Source organism: Acomys russatus, chromosome 11 (assembly GCF_903995435.1).
Source record: "Acomys russatus chromosome 11, mAcoRus1.1, whole genome shotgun sequence".
NCBI lineage: Eukaryota > Metazoa > Chordata > Mammalia > Rodentia > Muridae > Acomys > Acomys russatus.
In genome coordinates, this window is record NC_067147.1 from 21,212,430 (window position 1) to 21,218,533 (window position 6,104).

General features: G+C 43.1%; 1 pseudogene; it reads left to right on the forward strand.

Moving 5' to 3' along the window:
* The first annotated feature begins 1,318 nt into the window (after nt 1-1,318).
* Nucleotides 1,319-1,440, forward strand: LOC127196055 (uncharacterized; annotated as a pseudogene).
* Nucleotides 1,441-6,104: the final 4,664 nt, after the last annotated feature.

Here is a 6,104-nt window from a genome sequence, read left to right on the forward strand (position 1 = left end):
TCTTATTTTATATGTGCTGGATATATTGTGAAGTCAATATTTTGACGGTGGCATGCTCAGCCCCAGTTGATGTACAACATAGCCCCTATATTTAAGGCTCGAGGAAGACCATGCTGCGAGACAATGTCTTCTATACATGACAAGACATCTATGAAATTTCAACAATATGGCTGTCTAAACAAGTCCTGGAAATGACAACAGCATTTTTAACATGCCATGGGGAAATAAAATTAACAAGGACTAATTTTCGCAGGGCTTCAGCCATTAATGAAGAGCTACAAGCAACTAATGACTGCTAAGAGAGGGAGAGTCAGCCTTCTCAGGGGCTGAGCTCCTGATAAATTATCCAATCCCAAGAATAACCCTAAACACATGATACACATGACAGCACTAAATGAGCTCTGCAGAGCTCTGCAGACTCTCTCTCTCTCTCTCTCTCTCTCTCTCTCTCTCTCTCTCTCTCTCTCTCTCTCTCTCTCTCTGTGTGTGTGTGTGTGTGTGTGTGTGTGTGTATGTATAACAATAACAATTAAAAATAAGAGGTCATGAATTTGAAAAGGCAGCATGGAGGATGTAGAGAGGGGAAAGAAAGAAAATTGTAAATAGTATTCATATATAAAATTCTCAGAAAAGGCAATAATAGAAATCGATATTTACCATTATTGACCACCACCATTTCAAAACTATTCTAGACATGGCAAGCAGAACACACATATACACAAATATACCCAGAAACATAAGGTAATTTAAAAACAGGAGAATAGCTTAATAATTTTCAAAATAAATGTATTTGTTTACCTAAGTAATCTAAAGGAATTAAAATGACTTTAGAAATCATTGGGTCTAGTAATTCTATTGTTAAGTGATCAAATACAAAATAAATACACAAAAATCAATAACATTGCAAAAATAATATCCAGTCAATGTGAAGTGAAACACACTCATGATGCACAATTAGAAAATTAATCTTTAAGATCACTGTGCTTAGCTAACAGTGAAAATTATAAAATACTATAGGGGAAATTAAAACTCATTCATGTAAAGAACATGTCTGCTGCAGAATGGGGAGAAAATCAAATTAATGTAATCCATCAAAGCCCCCAAATAAATTCTAGGACGATGAGTGCAACAGAGTATATTTTGAAAACAATCCAAACGTTTATCAGAGGAATAAGTCAGGGAGGAAAAAAAAAGGAAAAAAGAAAAAAGAAAGAGCTTAATACAGGGAGCCTTATTAGTGGGATATGAAAGATACTTAATAGCAATAAAGAATAAATGTGCCATAAGCAAACTCTACTAGATTAAAATACAAATGACACCTGTCCCTAGCGGCGTTACAGGTGTGGCTGCCATGTGGCTCACGTAGCAGAGAGGAGAGACGCTATGTCTATGCTCAGTGTTCTGACCTATAAATATCTGAATAGTTAGTAGCCTAACATTCCATGAAAAAAAGCGAACCCGAGATGACCAGTAGTCTAGCATCAGGCAGACCCAGACAGCTTCCAGGACAAGGAACAAGCTGGAAACTAAAAGAATCCTACCTGGGACCGCCGGCCCTGGGGCTTAGCGTGTGCCCAAAACAGGGGACCCTCACAAGGGGCTACTCAGGCAGACCAAGTGAGAAGAAAGCCAGAGGAGATAACCACCCAGTCAGGTGCCACTCAGGCCTGAGAGGGCAGACCCTGCCTGAGACGATCCCTGCCCAGCACCATAATGCACGAGCGGGGCATAGCACTTCTGAGACCACTCCTGAGATGACCCCAGTCAAGACCCTGAGTACCGCTAAAAGGATCAAGTAAGTAAGTGTTGGAGAAATGGAAGAGAAAGAGAAACAGAAGGATGTAGGCACCATGAGGAGAGGCAGAACCGAAGACTCATAGCGAAGGACAGTCCGATGTGAGTAGCCGGTGATGCTACTGGGACCATGGTGGGGTCCTGTGCTACCGCTGTGGGCCATGTCTAGGTCTGTGTCTCTGCAGCAGCAGGGGTCTGTTACCACCAAAGGCCAGGTGGACGTCCGTGGTCTTGCCTGCCACCCAGGGTCACATTGATGTCAGAGGGCTGTGCAGAGCTGGCCCCAATCCTCACTTGGGCTTTGTGGCAGACCTGACCCTGGGGTCAAGAGAGCAGGAGAGCTGTCTCTGCCCCTCACCAGCAGCACATGGCAGAGGAGGGTGATAGCTGCACAGTAGAGCTGCCCCCTGATGGTGGGGGCATGGATAAGGCATCCCGAGGGTGTGTGTAGAGGAATGTTAATTCAGAACGTAGTTGCTCTGGCAAAGAGATCACATCCAAGGGCCTTCTAGGTCTATGTGATCTGGCTGGCAAAAGATCACATCCAAAGATCTAGATTTCTGTGATCCAGCTGAAGTACAAGCACAAGACAGAGGCAAACAGATCTGAGTTCAGGGCCAGCCTGATATAGAACAAGTATCGGGTAAAGAAAAGCTTAGATCCAGGTGTGATGGCACAAGCCTTTAATCCCAAAAGTTAGTTTGTAGAAGGAAGCACATATGTTTGAAAGTGATGTCTAATTGAATGTCAGAAAAGGTGAGGAATCAGAGAAGATTTGACAGAATAGGATATGCCCAACTCTCACTAGAAGAGAGAGGAAAGGGAAGCTACTTAAGAGGTAGTTTTACAGAGAGGAGACTGTGTTTTTTTTTTTAACCAGGATAGCAATAGAGAGATGGGTTGCAGAGAAAGAACTTGGGTGAAGATGGAATAAGCCAGAAAATGAGAAGAAGCCAGAGTAGAGCAGATTTCTGAGTTAGTTTGAGGCCAAGCAGAGCAATTCCAGGCCAAGAGAGAAGCCAGATTAAATAAATCAGCTGGGAGAAGAGTTTCAGCCAGAACAGTTGAGTTTAACTAGTCAGCCCAGAACTCAGCAAAAAACAAGTAAGGGTGAGCTTATTTAAGCAGTCTTAGAGTCTGAAAACATCCTAGGCCTGAGTTAGATTGTATGGAGGCTAGAAGCTTCCAGGACTAGGCCTAGGTTAGCAGAAGGAGTCAATAAGCCTCCCAGACGACAACTGAGCCAGGAGAATAAAAGTGACTTTTACAGGTGTGAGCATAGGAAAACTGGTCCCAAAAACTTGTCCACCTAGCAGAAGAGTAGGCAAGGAAGGGATGCCCTCCCCAACCCTTGTTCCTTGCCACCTATGGCAGACTGGAGAGCTGGCCATGGGGTCCCGAGAGTAGGAAAGCTGTCTCTGCCCCTTACTGTGACAACATTTGGGAGGGTGAGCCCTGCAGCTCCCCGGGGCAGCACAGTAGACTTGGCTCTGGTTGTGGGGGTTGCAAGGGAGCCAGTGGAAGGACCAGCTCAGACATCTCTCAAGCCCAGACCCAGAGCATTGAGTTGGCCTACTCCATCATCTACCCCATCGATGAACTGCTGGCGTGCATGAAGGGGCCGGTCCTACAGACCCAAAACTACAGGGTCTGCATGACTCGGGGCAGCAACAGGGTTCTGGAGAGGAGTCCTAGTACTGATAGAGCAGCAGAGGCCAGAGGCCTCGTACCAGACCAGTAGGTCACTGCAATGAACATTTGCTAGCAAAGAAGTGTGGAGAAAAGGGTACACTGCAGGACACGCTACAGCTTTCACAAGGAGATTTGTTGTTGTTTTCCTTTTTTCTGTGTTGGGGGAGGGGGAGTTGGAGGGAGGGTATGAGGGGAGAGGAAGATGAGTGGGGTTAGGGTGCATGATGAGAAATTCACAAGAAACCACCAATAAAACATTTTTAAGAGTGACAGAAATACAGATGAAATGACCAGACACAAGAAACAAAAGGCAATTAATTAATAAATGTCTGAGACAGTTATTTAACAAATGGAAATAGCATAGCCCAACAGGAAAAAAAATGATAGAACGATTAGCTATTTTAAAATTGCAAACTGAAACCATGCGGCTAGACACTCAAGTCTTGACCAAGTTTATCTGAGGGATGGAGAATGGCCTCTGACCATGAACACACTGGAAGAAATGCTACAAAGAAATTACAGTGGAGCCAGCAAGATGGCTCAGTGGGTAAAGGTGCCTACTGCCATGCCAGAGGAGCCAGTGGCATCCTTGGAACTCGATGAGTATGCCTACATCTATGCACATGTTCTTGGTGGGTTGTTGAACCTGCTCTTGTGTAGAACCCAGAACCACCTGCCCAGAGGTGGGAATGCCCACAGTGGGCTGGGCCCTCCCATATCAACCATCAATCAAGAAAATGCCTCACAGACTTGCATACAGGCATTGGCTGGGTAGAGGTAACTCAATCTTGTGCCAAGTTGACAAGAGGAGTAAGCAGGAGACACGCCTTTCTGATTAACCTCATGGGCGTTAATTCTATCACAGACTACAAAGAAAGTATTGCTAAATTGTCCCTCCGCGTGCCCTTATCTAAACCACTCAAAAACACCTTTTTGTCTCTTTCAAAAATTACATATTGAATTAGAAATAAATGTGGTAATCATTAAATATCACTCCATCTTTCGTGAAACGTAGCTTGCTTTTTTGAGGAAAGAGGACTAAAAGACAGATGGATTTATTTTAGTTAAGTCATAGTTTGTTTTTGTAATGAATCTTGTGAGTGCCCTTTTTCCAGGGAGGGAGGGAGGGAAAGAGAGAGAGAGAGAGAGAGAGAGAAATAAGGTGTGATGACATTCAGTTCACTGAGGTTTGTGGAAAAGAAATAGGAAAGGACGTAGAGCCAGAGGCCAGGGAGGAGCCGTGAAAGTCTGTGCCCTGAGTGTGGCATGATGACTGCATTTGTAGATCCACAGCAGCTGCAGTTACCTGCAGAAGACCAAGCCACTTAGAATTCTAGTACGTATGAGGGAGGAGCTCCAAGGGGAGGGGCTCATAAATCTGTGCCCCTAACCAGAGCTGTAGGCACTGATAGCAATGGTGATCCTTTTTCAGGGGCATGGCCACTCGTTGGTTTCCAGTGCTCCACGGGTGGATCCACGCTCATGTATATATGACTGCGCTAATTGGACACACACAGTGGTTCATTTTAAAAAGCAAAGGGGGGAAAAAAGGAAAGATGAAATTGGAATAGAGATGTGCTAGGGAGGCCTGAAGGGAATTGGACGGGATATGGGGGCTGTTTAATATAATCATATTTTGTTGCCTACATGCATGAAATTTTCAAAGAATGATTTTTAAGTAGTTTGAAAAAGAAATAAAAACCTAGCACTAACAAAAAGAAAGAATAATTTTTAAATTCCCTGAAGAAAATGAGACCTGATTGTGGATTAGGATGAAACAAAACCCTTAAGTAGTCTGGCAGTTGTCAGATAAAAGAGAACAATGATCTTCCACATCCTTCGAAGAAAAAAAAAAAAAGCAACTGACATGAACCCTGAATGCCACAGCACTGATCTGCCAGGGAAATCGTGTCTCAATGTGCCAAGAGTGGCACAAACGGCATGAGAGAAAAAAAAAAAAATGACTCTCTGTATTTGAGGCCTGCTCTACAGGAGGGAACTCCTTCCTGAAACTGTACACCTAGTCAAAAGCTCATGACTGGGAAGGGTCACCAGCCTTTGAGGGGACCAATTATTGTTGCTCTACTAAGTTGTGATGTTGTCAAACTGCCTTCTAAATATTTATGTCTGCGCTCATCGGCTAGAGCTGCTCCCAAGCTTCATCAGAGAAGCTGCTTTTCACAATGCGGATGGAGAGAGGTACAACTGCTATTATTTCTTACACATGTGAAGTTGTAAAAGAGTTAAGTAAAAGATATTTCAAGTATTTCATTCTGCCCCTCTCTAGTATTTTGCTTGTTTTTATTTCATCACGAAAGTCATCTAAATTTTTTTTAGCACAATAGACATCTAAGTTTTTGTTTCAAATATCCAAGGATATTTTTTTTTTTTTGTATAACATAATGGCATGTGAATATTCTTTTACTTGTAAGTTGAATTACTGTGTAGCAAAGGGGGAGTAGGATTTCCCACACCAGTTTTGTACAACTTTCAAAAATCTTTGTAATTATTTTAATTGTACCAGATTTACTGGAAACATGTCAGAAAGTTTAGAAAGATATGTAGATTACATTGTTCCAGATTTCATGGATTTGCATAAATGTATCCTTTACTATATA